The 16,635-nt window shown below is 36.5% G+C and overlaps 1 pseudogene; it reads right to left on the reverse strand.

The window, feature by feature from the left end:
• Positions 1–3,594: 3,594 nt before the first annotated feature.
• On the reverse strand, positions 3,595–4,233 carry LOC115511522 (annotated as a pseudogene).
• Between the last annotated feature and the right edge of the window lie 12,402 nt (positions 4,234–16,635).

Genomic DNA, 16,635 nt, shown 5'->3' on the forward strand with positions numbered 1-16,635 from the left:
CTCAAATCATGATCTCACAGTTCATGAGTTCAAGGCCCCAACTGGGCTCTGTGCTCTCAGTGCAGAGCCTGCTGCAGATCCTCTGTCTCCCTTTCTCTCTGCTCTTCCTCATTCACACGCCCTCTCTCTCTCTCAAAAATAAATAAACGTTAAAAAAACAATAAAAGGAAACAGAGTTCTTCCTTGTAGGTCACCCAAAGTGTTGAGTCACCAACCCGCCTTGTACCTCTTTCTGGTGCCGCAGGGGCCTTCTCTACACCCAGTGCAGGTCAATAGACTGGTATGTGAGTCACATTGCCATTGCCACTGATTGCTTTGTGGAGAGTAAGTATAAAAAGATAGTAAAAAAGACAGGGTCGATTTCTGTGAGGAAAAGGAAAGACTGATTTAAGGATTCTAGTTCAGCATGGCTATTCTATAACCAGAGGCTTAGGGCTCAGCCAAAGTGACTGAAATCCCAGCTACTCTATTTTCTAGCTGTGAGGCATATTTCTTAACTTGGCTAAGTCTCAATCTTCATATAATCATTTGCAATAACAATTTATAGATATACTTAAGGTTCAAATGACATGATGTCACTAATGTCCCTGGTTCTCAAATAAACCATTATTATTTTAAAACTTTTTGGATAACTGGACAGTCAGTGGGTTTAATTCACTAGACATAAGATGAATGAATTTTGAGGGCGGTGTGATATTGTAATGTATAAGAAATATTAATTTGCTCTGTTTCTGACTCAGAGCTAGTAAAACCCTTGGAATTTCCTTGGCGAGGAGAGTGGCAAAGGTTTATGTTCATGAGGTGACTTTTGGATCCCACCTAAGGATGGTGAAGGAGTTGTTTCATTTTGTGGATTAGTTTCATCAGCTTCTTGAGAAATCTTTGTTGAGATAAATTATAGGAGCGACTCTTTAGAAAATAGTGTCTGATTTCTAATGCTGCAGAGTGAGAGCATGGTTGGCCTGATGGAAGACCGACAGCTTACTACGGAATAATCACAAATGACTATATGTGTTCCTGAGGGAACAGCCAGCCTGGTGAAGCGAATAAAAGCCATTGTAAGGTCTGTTTACTCTGAGAAGGTGAACTGTCTTTCATGAATGCCAAAATGGAACACCCCCAGACAAAAGAGCTGATATGTTTTACATGAGAGCCATGCAGGGCTGGTATTATAATAATCAGTATACCCACCCTCAGAATATAGATCGTCACCCAGGCCATGGTAAACACTATAGTTAAGGAAGCTCCTTTTACATGCACCCCATCTAACTTTATTGTTGTAAAGCCATAAAACCAAACTTTATGGAATTTGCTCTCTCAGCTTCCCTTCAGCATTTGTCTTACAAATGCTAATCAAAACATCCAGTTAATTAATAAGACAATGAGAGGAAGCAGAGGGAGAGTCAAGAGACTTGTCCAAACAAGGTAGTAATTTTTAAACAGTTATTAAGAAATAAAGAGGAAACAGAGAGGGGAGAGTCATGGGACTTGTCTCAGCAGGGTAGAAATCTTTAGATGCTTATTAAGGAATGGAATGAATAAAATGAACATTGATTGGGTTAAAACAACATATTAACACAGCATAACCTTAAGTTGAGTGGGCCAAAGAGTTCCCTATGTTCTTCCAACATTAAAGGGTCCCAAACAAGTCCACTCTGCTTACCCCTGTTTGGAGGAATTTACAAAGCCATAAGGTGGAGATTTTAATGAGAAACTTGACCAAAACCAACAATCTCTTATGGCAGTAGTTAGGGTAATGAAGTTAAAGATCGACAGAAGAGCCAGAGTTCCTTGGTTCCATCTCTTACTGGGGACCCAAAGCCTTTTGCACATGTGTGGGTGAAATGAACACTGTGTGGATAAGAGAAATTTCCAGGATGTCTTGATATGGGAATCCCATGAAGTGGTACCAGAATCCATTGGTGAAGTCCTAACTTGGGCTACAATTAAACTGAAAGAAAAAAATATGTAATGGTTGATAAGATTATAGAAGTTGGAGTGTTTAAGCAGGTATTAGGTAAAGAAGTTGTGTCTCCTTTACCTGAATGTCTTATGGGAATGGGTATTATATCTGGTAGGGAACACTTCCCCTACCTAGTATTATAAAACCAACATCTGTTGATGAAGTCCTAAGGAAGGACTAATATTATATAACAGAAAGCATGTACATCCATGCTTCATGCAATATTCATTGAACATGCTAAATGAGAACCAGTAAGATTGCCTAAGCCTGCGTGGTCTAAAATGGAACCTAGAATGCTGGTAGAGACAAGTTCTCTGTGCAATAGCCCTATGTGGAGTATTGACTGGGGCTTATAGCAAGAGTTATATCCTTTTATAATAAACCAGTAATCTAGTAAGTGAAATATTTCCCCTGAGGTCTGTGAGCTGCTCTAGCAAATTAATGGAATTCAAAGAGGGGTTGGGAACCTTTAATTTATAGCCAGCAGGTCAGAAGTGCAGGTAATAACCTGGGCTGACATCTGAAGGGGGCTGTGGGAGCAGTCTTGTAAAACCGAGCCCTCAACTTATAGAATCTGACGCTATCTCCAGGTAAATAGTGTCAGAACTGAATTGAATTATAGGATATCTAGCTGGTGTCAAAGAATTACTTCTTGGTGTAGTCAACCTACCACTCCACTATTGCTTTGGAATTGGTACTACAACCTATTTACTATCGTCAAAGCTTTGCAAAAATTATTATTCAGGGAATGTGTGGAGGTGGATCTCAGTTGTAACCTGACACTACAGTTCAGCAAATTAGGGCAATGAAGTGACAAAAGCATCCTGATGATTATACAAATCACCAGTACACTGTGCCTCACCCCCTTGCCCCAGGATGGTCACCTCCAGTTCTAACCAGTTGATCTCGAGTACCTTTCAATGTTGGGAGGGGAGTGCTTCTTATCATTAATATTCAGAACGTGTTTCAGAGTCAGGTCGGGCACAATTGACCATTTGTCACCGGACAAAACATACATGGGTTACCTTGCTAAGGCCTTCGTGTAAGTCTTGCAAAGATTTGCTGAGATGAGAAGCGCAGAAAGCCATGTAACAGGGAGATGGTTGTCCTATTGCATACTGTCTGAATACGGACGACAATCCAGACTGAGAAACTTCTCAATACCAATAAAAAAAGAGACTCAGAAAGACTGAGCAGAAGGAGCTGGTAAAGCTAAGAACTTTGGAGCTGCCAATAAAATGGCACAATATTATCTTCTTGGATCTTATATAAACGGTGACTAGAGATGGAGGCAGACTCTGTTAACTAAAAGCATTACAAAAGCATTTAAGGAATAGGATGTGTCATTTTTAATTTCCAACACCAAACATGACTCCTAGATCCTTGTTCAAATATCTATCTTCCTTTCTGTATTGCAGTCTCTTGGAGATTGCATATATGCAATTATTTATTTATTTTATTTATTTATTCACTTTTTTTTTTTAATTTGTCAGTAAAAGCTTTAGGAATATCTGCACACATACATTTACATTCAAGCCGATAACACTGGTAAGTTTCATTTCAATACAAATCATGTTAAATAGTTCTTAAATTTCAGACATGGTCGTATATATGTCATTTAAAATTCTTTTTTATCTAGATACAGATCTCCACAATGACTCTCTTGATGCTAGGTGTACAGCTAGTTTCTCCCGAAACTCATGAAATAATGATGTGGCTTTATGGTCTTGTATTGCTCCAGATCCTCTTGGGTCTCCCAGGCTGTCTACAGCTTGCTGAGAGGAAGCTGCATGAGACAGGAACAGTAGGAGACAAGTGGGTACAGACAAGATCTCCCAAGTCCTCCATAACAGTGGATTAAGATTTTTCAGTTCTTTTTAAAGGCAGATTATAAGCTCCTCCGTTATTTCACAGCAGATGGCTACATAGGGAGTCCCTCCGTCTGGGATTGGATGATCATGAGTGATAATTCCATAGTGATGGTAGAGGTCCACAAGGTTTGGGATGCTGTATTTTGACAGTTCCCCTCTGGGGCAGAAAATAAATACACCTCGTATATCACAGATCCTTAGTTCTTCTGTACCTTTTTGGGTATCTCTTCTAACATTTTTAAATTTACCATCTGGAAGAGCACATAACCCAAGAAACTGAGAACAATTTACTCGTGACAGGGGTAGTCACGGTATCTGAATTGGAGTCTGTTCATCTTCAATAGGCTCTTCTTCTGATGCGTCACATTCACTTGTTTGCAATGAACTGGGTGATTTCATCACGGGCCACCCCACATCACAACTGGCTACCACCTCCAATCACTTATTATTTTATGAACTCATTCATTAAGAATATACTACATACTGAAGACTATCCTGAGTGTGAGGAATTAAATAACAAATAAGCTGTGGTTCCTGGACTCGAGCTGTTATCAATCTGGGCAAAGTCGGATGTCAGACAGATATATACAAAAATTACAATATAGAAATATAAGAACAAAGGTGTTGTGTAAAGTGCCACGGGAGCATCAACCATTTAGTGCCCAACTACACCTAAGGTTGGGGAAGTCACCAGCAAAGGTCAAAAAAGGCTTCTGAAAAAGAATCAATGTGGTATTTAAATGTATTTATTGAAATAGTAGGAGCTTATTCAAATGGCAGGGGAAGGGTCATTTTACATACCAAGAATAGAGGTGCTGGATCAATTAGAAAGCTTTGAGCTGTGACTAACAAAAAATATGATTAAATGTAGCTTAAACAATAAGGGACTTCTAATACTTCTAACTTGGAATGGCTAGAGAATTGTGAAGAAATGGATAGAACACAATGTTTACAAGGTTCATAGTTATCAGATTATAAAGAGCTGTGTGCACCACATTAAATAATTTTCTTTTGCTTTCTCTACTTTTGTGTCATATTCTAGAATTTATTACCTAGGCCAACGTTATAAAGTTTCCCCCTGAGGCACCTGGGTGGCTCAGTCAGTTAAGTGTCCCACTCGATTTTAGCTCAGGTCAGGATCCCAGGGTTGTGAGATTGAGCCCCACTTTGGGCTCCACACTGAGCACAGAGCCTGCTTAAGATTCTCTCTCTTGCCCTCTGCCCCTCCTCCACTCGCAGACACATGTGAGCCTTCTCTCTTTCTCTCTAAAACACAATTTAAAAAATTAAAAAGATAACAGCTTTTCCCGTATGTTTTTTTCTAGGAGATTTATAGCTTCAGGTCATATGTATAAATCTTTAATTCATATAGTTTTTTTGTGTATGGTGTAAGAAAATTGTCCAACTTCTTTCTTTTTTTTTCTTTCATGTGTATATCCAGTTTTTCCAGCACCTCTTGTTGAAGACACCATTTCCCAATTGTGTATTCTTGGCACTCTTGTGAAAGGTCAGTTAATTGTATATGCATGGGTTTATTTCTGGGTCTCTATTGTATCTATTGGTCTATATGTCTGCCCTCATGCCAGTATCATACCGTTTTAATTACTGTAGCTTTGTAATATATTTTGAAATCAAGACATGTGATGCTTCTAGCTTTGTTCTTTTTCAAGATTGTTTTAACTATTTAGAGTCCTCTGTAGTTCCATGTGAATTTAAGAATTATTTTTCCTATTTCTATAAAAAATGCTATTGTGATTTAGATAGGGATTGCATTGAATTTATAGATTGATCACGTTAGTAGTATGGATATTTAACAATAAGTCGTTCAATCCAAGAGTATGAAATACTCTTCCATTTCTTTGTGCCTTTAATTTTGTTCATCAGTGATTTATAGTGTTCAGCGTACAGGTGTTTCATCTCTTTAGTAAGGTTTACCCTGAAGTATTTTATTCTTTTGTGATGTTATTGTAAATGGGATTGTTTTTTAAATTTCTTTTTCAAACAATTCATTGCTAATGTATAGAAATACAACTTATTTATTGTATGTTGATTTTGTATCTGCAACTTTACTGAATTCATTTATTTGTCCTAACGGTTTTCTTGTGGAGTCTCTAAGATCCAGAAATACCGTTCCTGGGTATTTATCCAAAAGAATTGAGTATATGTGTTGCCAAAGCGAGCACTATCCAAAAGAATTTAAATCACATCTTGAAAAGATATTTGCAGTCCTGTGTTCATTACAGCACTGTTCACAGTAGCCAAGATGTGAAAAAAACCCAAATGCCCATCAGTGGATGAATGGATAAAGAAAATGTGGTATATACATACAATGAGCTATTATTCAGCCTTCAAAAAGAAGGAAATCCGGGGTGCCTGGGTGGCTCAGTTGGTTGGGCATCCAACTTCAGCTCGGGTCGTGATCTCGAAGTTCATGAGTTTAAGCCTCAAGTCAAGCTCTGTGCTGACAACTCAGGGCCTGGAGGCTGCTTCAGATTCTGTGTCTCCCTCTCTTTCTGCCCCTCCCCTGCTTGTGCTCTGTCTCTCTCTGTCTCAAAAATAAACATTAAAAATAAATAAAAAGGAGGAAATCCTACAATATATGACATTGGTGAAGCTAGAAGACATTAAGGTAAGTAAAATAATACAGTGAATAACAAATTCTGTATAATTCCACCTATATAAGGTATCTAGAATACTCAAATGCATAGAAGCAGAGAGTGGAATTTTAGGGCTAAAGGGAATTGGGGAGTTGTTATTCAATGGTTGTTACAGTTTCAGTTATACAAGATGAGTAAGTTCTAGAGATCTAATGTACAACACCATGCCTATAGTTACCAATATTATATTGTGCCCTTAAAATTTTGTTAAAAGAACATGTTAAATTACATTTTTTAAATAATTTTGACTATAATTTTTAAAAAAGTTGGGCAGAAAAAAAAGGAATTTGAATTTCATCCTGAAAATAATAGAGAGTAGTTGAAAGATTTCAGCAGTGGACGGTATGATCAAAATCAAATTTTATAAGCTATTGTTAAAGAACACAATTCAATTGAGTGAATTGTAAAGATCTTATTGGCTTTATCCAGTGATTTGTGAATTGGGCAGTATCCCATCCAGCACGGAGAAAGGAGCTCCAAAAGCTGTGCAAGGCAAGAGATTTTAGGGGCAGAAGGGAGAAGTAACAAGGAAGCAATGGTGGGCATTTGCTAACCGGTTAAAGCAGTTAGTTCCCTTATATGGAACAATGGGAAATCTCAGAGCTGCTGCATCAGGCAACTTGTGCTGAATAGGCATGTTGAGATTTGTTGCTGACATAGGGCTAAATTTGAATGACTCCATCTTGGGCCTGATCTGGGTTACTTCAACACTATCTTGGCAAAGAATGGAATATGCATTGGAGTGGGGCAAGGCTGGAACCAAAGGTCCAGTAATGAAGATAGATGGGGTCTTGGAAGGATTTTTATTGTAGAAGATAGGGGAATTCAAAATAGCTCTATGGTCCAAACTAGGGGTTGGATACCAGTACTATTAAATGTGATAGTAAATAGAACCAAGAGGACAAGATATGTGAAGGAAGTTGGAGTTTTGAATCTCTTGAGAGCAAGAGGAAAAGTTGACAAAATTTAGAAATTCTCTCTTCTACTTCTGGGCATCCTGTACCAAATATACCCTTGGTACCTATCACTGGCCATTACACATAGCTGAGGTTGATTAGTTATTTAATAATAAAGTCTGACAAATCTGGTCATTTGAAACTAAATTGTCATTAGTTAGAACTTAACAGTAAATGGTTAACTTTGAAGGCATGGTTTCTAGCAATTTCTTTTTTTTAATTTTTTTTTTTTTTTTTTTTTTTATGGTTGAGAGAGAGACAGAGTATGAGTGGGGGAGGGTCAGAGAGAGAGGGAGACAGAGAATCCTGAGCAGGCTCCAGACTATCAGCACAGAGCCCACGTGGGGCTCAAATTCACAAACCGTCATGATCTGAGGTCATGATCTGAGCCGAAATCAAGACTCAGACGCTCAACCGAATGAGCCACCCAGCTACCCCTCTAGCAATTTCATATATGAAAATTTCTTTACATGATCTTAAAAAAATTGCGCATCCCTTGGGGGCGGGGTGGCGCAGTCGGTTAAGCGTCCGACTTCAGCCAGGTCACGATCTCGCGGTCCGTGAGTTCGAGTCCCGCGTCGGGCTCTGGGCTGATGGCTCAGAGCCTGGAGCCTGTTTCCGATTCTGTGTCTCCCTCTCTCCCTCTCTCTCTGCCCCTCCCCCGTTCATGCTCTGTCTCTCTCTGTCCCAAAAATAAATAAACGTTGAAAAAAAAAATTAAAAAAAAAAAAATTGCGCATCCCACTGGAGTAAAAGTATGCTTTTACAATTTGTTGATAAAATGCCTAATGGCAAAATGTTACCCGGAAACTCTATTAATCAAAACACAGTCTCATGCATTTAAAATAGAAGACTACAATTGTGTATGCCATGCATTATTTATTATTTATTCAATCAACAGTGATTAGTGTACATATGGAGTCACAGACCTCTTGAAATAACTCCAACTTCCAAGAGGCCCCAGCATACCATGTGGTGCTTGATTGTTTTGGTTTAATTGTCACATCATAGAAAAAAGCAGGAAAATCTTAGAAAGTCAGATAGAACCATCTAACTTCTGATAATTGAAATGCTCTATAAACTTCAAAATCCAATCCATTTAAATTTTTTTAATCAATGTAATTTTGACATTTCATTGGGAAGAATGTTGCTCCTTATAAAAACCCATATAAGGGGCGTCTGGGTGGCTCAGTCGGTTGGGCATCCGACTTCGGCTCAGGTCATGATCTCGCGGTCCATGAGTTCGAGCCCTGCATCGGACTCTGTGCTGATAGCTCGGAGCCCGGAGCCTGTTTCGGATTCTGTGTCTCCCTCTCTCTCTGACCCTCCCCTGCTCATGCTCTGTCTCTCTCTGTCTCAAAAATAAATAAATGTTAAAAATTTTTTTTAAAACCCATATAATAAATCCTGATAATCCAGAGTTTTCTTGGTTCCAGGATAAATCACAATTATGGTGATCTTCTCATTTTATTAATCTCTGGGTTTACTTGCTTTCAGTGTCTTACATTACAAGACAATCTTAACACTATGCTCAATCTGGGATACATATATTGCCATGCAATTTTAATTTTCTTTCATTATTAAAAGCATAAAAATTTTAATTCCTTGACACTATTTATAGAAGTCTCCCCTTCTCATTAGCAAATCCTTATTAATCCTATAAACTGGTGCTGATATTTATTTAGTATAAAATATTCATTCTCCAACTTAACAGTTAATTGCAGCTTCCTAAAATGTGTTCTAGATTGTATTAAAGAGATATCTGGATTAATAGATAGCAGAGCTGAGAATAACAGTGATTTCTAAGTCAGCTGTTAGGTACACATATTAACCTGCCCCCCCCCCCCAGTGCTATTTAATATTTAAATTCACTGCTGTATAACAAATTCTGAATAAAATACTTTTTAAAATCTCACCTTATTTGATTATCTATAGTTCGAACATACACGAAGTCAGGCATACATGATTTGTAATTTTTTTAATGTTTTTTTGAGAGAGGGAGAGAGAGAGTGTGTGAGCAGAGGAGGGGCAGAGAAGAGAGGGAGACACAGAATCCGAAGCAGGCTCCAGGCTCAGAGCTGTCAACACAGAGCCCTACGTGGGGTTCAAACCCATGAACTGTGAGATCATGACCTGAGCTGAAGTCAGATGCTTAACCTACTGAGCCACCCAGGCACCCCAGGCATACGTGATTTATAAAGCCAAAGGAATTATATAAGCAAATGTCTTCTAATGGTTATCATTGGATTAATTTCACCAAAATAATTAATTTATATTGCTTCATATACTCTCTAAAAGGAACCTGATATTTGTAAACATTTCCTCAAATATAAGCACATGCTTTGCTAATAGAATTTCTTGCAGCATGAAGACAGCAACTTGGATTATAAAGGTCAATGACAGTGCAAGACTTGAGCTTTACAGATCATCAAGATGCTGTCTTGTTTGGCCAATATCCCCAGCAGCTTTTGCCCAGGTTAGGAGTCTGAGCATCCAAAGAAATGCCGAATGTGTTCCTGTCCTGCTCCACCTTTAGCTAAATAAGTTTGTAATGTAGTATCTATGTATGTAATGTTTCCTTCCAGAAGTCTATAACCTACTGAAAAGCCAAATTATCCCTACACTATTGTTGCAAAATTATTTCCCTATCACTGATTTGAAATCTCACACCTTATCATATGTTGAATTAATAAGGTCCTTCACTGAACCCTCTACCAATTCCATTGATGCCTCAACCTAGTAATTAGACCAATGTGTAATAGTTCTAAATGGTATTGCTTCATACGATGGTTAATATCTGATAGAAAAAGGGTTTGTCATTCTTTTCCATAACATTTCAGGTTATAGATATTTTGTTTTTCCAAATGAAATTTAAAATTGTTGTTATCAAGATTCTCCAATCTAATTGGAATTTAAGGAGAATTAATTTTGATTTTGAGTATTTTTCTCTGTGAGTAAAATATATCTTCATTTTAAAATTCATTCAATTCATTCTGTAGAATTTTAAAATGTTCTTCATATAGTTCCTGTGTATTGTCATTTAACATATTAATAGGCTATCTACTTTTCATGCTGTTTTTTCTCTTTTATATTTTAGTTTCTATATTAGTTACATTATTATTGCTAGCCAAGCTACTGATTTTTTTGTCTTAAATCTGTACCAAACACATATGTTTGCCTCTTCCTTTTTTATGTTAATCTCTGGGGTTTATGCGTATAATTATATTGTCTACAAATCAAACTGTTTTGGCCCTATTTTTCATTGTCTACTTGGTTTTACCTTTCCTTGGCTAACTGCATAGCTAGCACATACAGAATAATATTAAAATTACTGTTCTTCCATGTCCTGTTCCTAACATAATGAAAATATTTCTAGCATCACATGGTTAAGCCTGATCCCAGAATTTTATTTAAAATATTTTTAATCTTTTAATGTAAGCATCTAAATCCTAAAATCCATTCAAATCCTACAGTACATTAAAATAATAATGCACCATGACCAAATGGTATTTTTTCCAGACATGTTTCCAAATTGGAAAACTTTAATAATTAACTTTGTAAAACACTAATATCACAGGAGAATAGCCATGAAATATCATAGCTGATGCTTGGAAAAGAACTGACAAAATTGCCCAGGTATTTTTCAGTTTAAAAACTTTCAAATACTTGTAACCATGTTGTGCTAGCTTTGAAAAAAGAAAAAAATATGAAGGCTCTTCTTTTGTTCATTGTATCATGAAGCCTTGTCTGAATCCACTTATGAAACCATCTGGGACCTAGGCAGGAAGGGGATTCACAATACGAACAATTAATAGGGCAAGCACACTGGTGAATCAGAATGGACATAGTCTTTACTATGTAATTTTGGGGACACATCTACTGGATAAGACCTTTTCTGGGAAGGTAGAGGGTACAGAATGGCTCTTGTTAACTTTCTCAATTTTTTTCCCCCTTTGGCCTATTGATTTCTGTTTGGATTCTATATCATTATTGAGGCAAATGTTGGCAATGAATATTTGCTAGAGTACCACTTATTTCATTTTTTCGAGTTTACTGTGTGTGAAGTATTGCATGAAAATTATTTGGAAAATTAATTCTAACTTGTATGTGGCTATTGGCCCAACTGTTATAATTTTGCTTAGTTGAAATTTACCTTTTTTTCGTGATTAGGGTATCTATTATCCATCCTAATTGAGGTTTTAGCCAAATATAATATTTGGCTTGATATTATTTGTTGTTTTGCCTTTTTTGTATTAATTTTATTCTGTTATTATTATCATCATCATTATCTCCTTGGTTCTGGTAACTTGGGTTTAGTTTTTTCTGATTTCTTGGGTTGAATTCTTAGATTACTTATCTTCTTTGTTCTTTCCTTTTTATCTATTTTCTGTTATTATATATATTTAGACATTCTTTAATTTTAGTTAGTTCAGATTTAATTTTAGTTACTTTAATTTAATTTAGTTAGTTCTAGATTTTTAGTTCAGAAAAATCTAGAAAATACACATGAGATAAATGACTAAAACATTCAGCAATTATAGATAGTTACCTTTAATATTTTGAGGTATACTACCCAGATAAGTTTTTATAGTCATCTAAGCTTTTAAGTAGATGAGATTATATCATAATACTTTCTGTTACCAGAAATTTTCCTAAACAATTAAATAATAAACAGTTTATGTTCAGATGTGCACACACACACACACCATAATAATCATCATTATCATTATTTTTAATGACTCCAGATAATTTTATTTAACCTACATCCCGTATGTGAACTAATAATTACTTTCAAATTTTTACCTTCATTAAAAAAATACACAGATCTTTATGATCAAATTATTTTCTTTCTCCCCATTACCTCTTTCCCATCAGGTAAACAATCTTAATAATCTAGTATATATTGAAATCCATATTTGAATATATTTGTGTGTGTTTGCTTTAGACATCTCTCAGTTAATAACACATCATGGAAATTCTTATAGTTCATCAGTTATATATAAAACACATTTTATTTAATAGCTGCATAATATACCTGAATATATTCAACCATATTCCTAATAATGGATTTTAGAATTGTTTCCAGTTCTTGGCCACTTCAAAAATATTTTTATGTAGCCTTCTGTAATGCTGTTTCTTTCCCCATAAATAGATTCTCAAAAGTGGGTTGCTGGTTCAAATTTTGTATTTATGTTACATTTTAATATCAATTGCTAGGTTGCTTTCTAAAATTATTGTAGCAATTGGCATTTCCTTCATCAATGTAAGAGCCTACCAGATGGCTTTCCAGGGGAATTCTACCAAACATTTAAGGAAGAGTTAACACCTATTCTCTTGAAACTGTTCCAAAAAATAGAAATGGAAGGAAAACGTCCAAACTTTCTATGAAGCCAGCATTACCTTGATTCCAAAACCAGACAGAGACCCCACTAAAAAGGAGAACTATAGACCAATTTCCCTGATGAACATGGATGCAAAAATCCTCAACAAGATATTAGCCAACCAGATCCAACATACATTAAAAAAATTATTCACCACGACCAAGTGGGATTTATACCTGGGATGCAGGGCTGGTTCTATATCTGCAAAACAATTAACGTGATTCATCACATCAATAAAAGAAAGGACAAGAACCATATGATACTCTCAATAGATGCAGAGAAAGCAATTGACAAAATACAGCAACCTTTCTTCATAAAAACCCTCAAGAAAGTAGGGATAGAAGGATCATACCTCGAGATCATAAAAGCCAAATATGAACAACCCAACGCTAATATCATCCTCAATCAATGGGAAAAACTGAGAGCTTTCCCCCTAAGGTCAGGAACAAGACAGGGATGTCCACTCTCGCCACTATTATTCAACATAGTATTGGAAGTCTTAGCCTCTGCAATCAGACAACACAAAGAAATAAAAGGCATCCAAATCGGCCAGGAGAGGTCAAACTTTCACTCTTCGCAGATGGCATAATATTCTATATGGAAAACCCAAAAGATTCCACCAAAAAACTGCTAGAACTGATCCATGAATTCAGCAAAGTTGCAGGATATAAAATCAATGCACAAAAATCGGTTGCATTCCTATACACCAGCAATGAAGTGACAGAAAGAGAAATCAAGGAATTGATCCCATTTACAGTTGCATCAAAAACCATAAAATACCTAGGAATAAATCTAACCAAAGAGGTGAAAAATCTATACACCGAAAACTATAGAAGCTTATAAACGAAATTGAAGAAGACACAAAGAAATGGAAAAAGATTCCATGCTCCTGGAAAGGAAGAACAAATATTGTTAAAATGTCGATACTACCCAAAGCAATCTACATATTCAATGCAATCCCTATCAAAGTAACACCAGCATTCTTCACAGAGCTAGAGAAAATAATCCTAAAATTGTATGGAACCAGAAATTACCCCAAATAGCCAAAGCAATCTTGAAAAAGAAAACCAAAGCAGGAGGCATCACAATCCCAGACTTCAAGCTATACCACAAAGCTGTAATCATCAAGACAGTATGGTACTGGCACAAGAACAGACACTAAGATCAATGGAACAGAATAGAGAACCCAGAAAGGGACCCACAAATGTATGGCCAACTAATCGTTGACAAAGCAGGAAAGAATATCCAATGGAATAAAGACAGTCTCTTCAGCATGTGGTGCTGGGAAAACTGGACAGCGATATGCAGAAGAATGAACCTGGACCTCTTTCTTACACCACACGCAGAAATATAGTCAAAATGGATGAAAGACCTCAATGCAAGACAGGAAGCCATCAAATTGTCGATGAGAAAGCAGGCAAAAACTTTGATCTTGGTTGCAGCAACTTCTTACCCAACACACCTCTGGAGGCAAGGGAAACAAAAGCAAAAATGAACTACTGGGACCTCATCAGAATAAAAAGCGTGTGCACAGTGAAGGAAACAATCAGCAAAACTAAAAGTCAACTGACATAATGGGAGAAGGTATTTGCAAATGACATATCAGATAAAGGGTTAGTATCCAAAATCTACAAAGAACTTATCAATTCAACATGAAAAAACAAACAATCCAGTGAAGAAATGGGCAAAAGACATGAATAGACACTTCTCCAAAGAAAACATCCAGATGGCCAACCGACACATGAAAAAATGCTCAACATCACTCATTACCAGGGAAATACAAATCAAAACCACAATGAGATACCACCTTACACCTGTCAGAATGGCTAATATTAACAACTCAGGCAACAACAGATTGTGGTGAGGATGCAGAGAAAGAGGATCTCTTTTGCATTGTTGGTGGGAATGCAAGCTGGTGCAGCCACTCTGGAAAACAGTATGGAGGTTCCTCAAGAAAATTAAAAATAGAACTACCCTACGACCAGCAATTGCACTACTAGGCATTTATCCATGGGATACAGGTGTGCTGTTTCGAGGGGACACATGTACCCCCATGTTTATAGCAGCACTATCAACAATAGCCAAAGTATGGAAAGAGCCCAAATGTCCATCGATGGATGAATGGAAAGAAGATGGATGAATGGATAAAGAAGATATAGATAGATAGATAGATAGATAGATAGATAGATAGATATATATATATAGTGGAGTATTACTCGGCAATCAAAAAGAATGAAATCTTGCCATTTGCATCTACGTGGATGGAACTGAGGGTATTATGCTAAGTGAAATTAGTCAGAGAAAGACAAAAATCATATGACTTCACTCATGAGGACTTTAAAAGACAAAACAGATGACATAAGGGAAGGGAAACAAAAATAATATAAAAACAAAAGGGGAACAAAACAGAAGAGACTCGTAAATATGGAGAACAAACTGAGGGTTGCTGGAGGGGTTGTGGGAGGCAGGATGGGCTAAATGGGTAAGGAATCTACTCCTGAAATCAATGTTTCACCATATGCTAACTAATTTGGATGTAAATTTTAAAAAATAAAAAAATAAAGTTAAAAAAAAAGAACCACCTCAAAAAAAATAAACATTAAAAAAAATTTTTAATAAATTAATTGGGCATGAAGACAAAATTTAATGCACATTTTTTAAACGTCATATGAAGAAAGAATGTATAAAAGTTATAAGAGCTAGAACACATGATAGAACTGAAAGACATAAAATTAAATTAACTCAATGTGTTCACCTCCATTTTGTCATCCATTTTGGATAAACTGGCCTATTATTTGATTCCATAAATTAACCTCAACAACTCCTTAAAATCAGGGATCACGTAAACAAATGAAGTGGCCATAAGGCTTTGGAGAGATCTGGTAGATTACTTGTAGCAATAATTCTCACCAACTGTACTTTTGAAGCATGGCTTTGTGTTTGAATAGTCACAATTTGAAGCTGATCATCACCTCTGTATGCCATTTCTTTATGCTATTCACCTCTGTCACCTGACTAAGAGAATACAGCATTTTTTTGTCTCCTCTTAAAAACAAAAAAGAAAAAGAAAAAGAAAAGCTTAGTACTCCTGATATCCCAGCACTGAATGTTGGGTAGCTTTGAAACATTTTTCCCTGCTTAGTGAAGCTTACCCCATGTATGCACATCCAATCAAGAAACAGAACATTAAAACATTTCAGAACCTTCCCTTTTGCCTGCTTCCAAAAACTACCTCACCACCAAGGTAGCCATTATCTTGACTTCTAACAAGATAGATTCATTCTGAGTACTTATTAGCTTTATACAAAAATACTCATATGGTATAAATCCATTGTGTTTGGTTTCTTATGCTCTCATGATGTTTTGAAATTCATTCCAGTTGTTGCACGTGGCAAGAGTTTATTCCTTCCGACAGAAGGAAACTTTTGCAGGTGACGGATATGTTTATTACTTTGATTCTAGTGATGGTAGCATGAGTATGTGCATATGTTATAACTCATCAAATTGTATACATTAAATATAAGCAGATTTGTGTATCAGTAATAATAACTCAACAAAGCTGAAAAATTACTCCCCAGTACTTAATTCCACTGTTAGGGCACATTGAGGTTACATTTCAGCTTTCGGCTATTACAAATGGTGCATGTGAACACATGAATATTCTTGTCATGTGTATTGGTGAACATATACATGCATTTCTTTTGGGTATGTAAGTAAAAATGGAATTGCTTAGTAATAGGGTAGGACTATTGAGCTCTGGCAGCCAAACTTTTTTTTTTAGTGACTTGACCAATTTATATGCCCATT

The sequence above is a fragment of the Lynx canadensis genome, chromosome B1 (assembly GCF_007474595.2).
Source record: "Lynx canadensis isolate LIC74 chromosome B1, mLynCan4.pri.v2, whole genome shotgun sequence".
In the NCBI taxonomy this organism is placed as follows: domain Eukaryota; kingdom Metazoa; phylum Chordata; class Mammalia; order Carnivora; family Felidae; genus Lynx; species Lynx canadensis.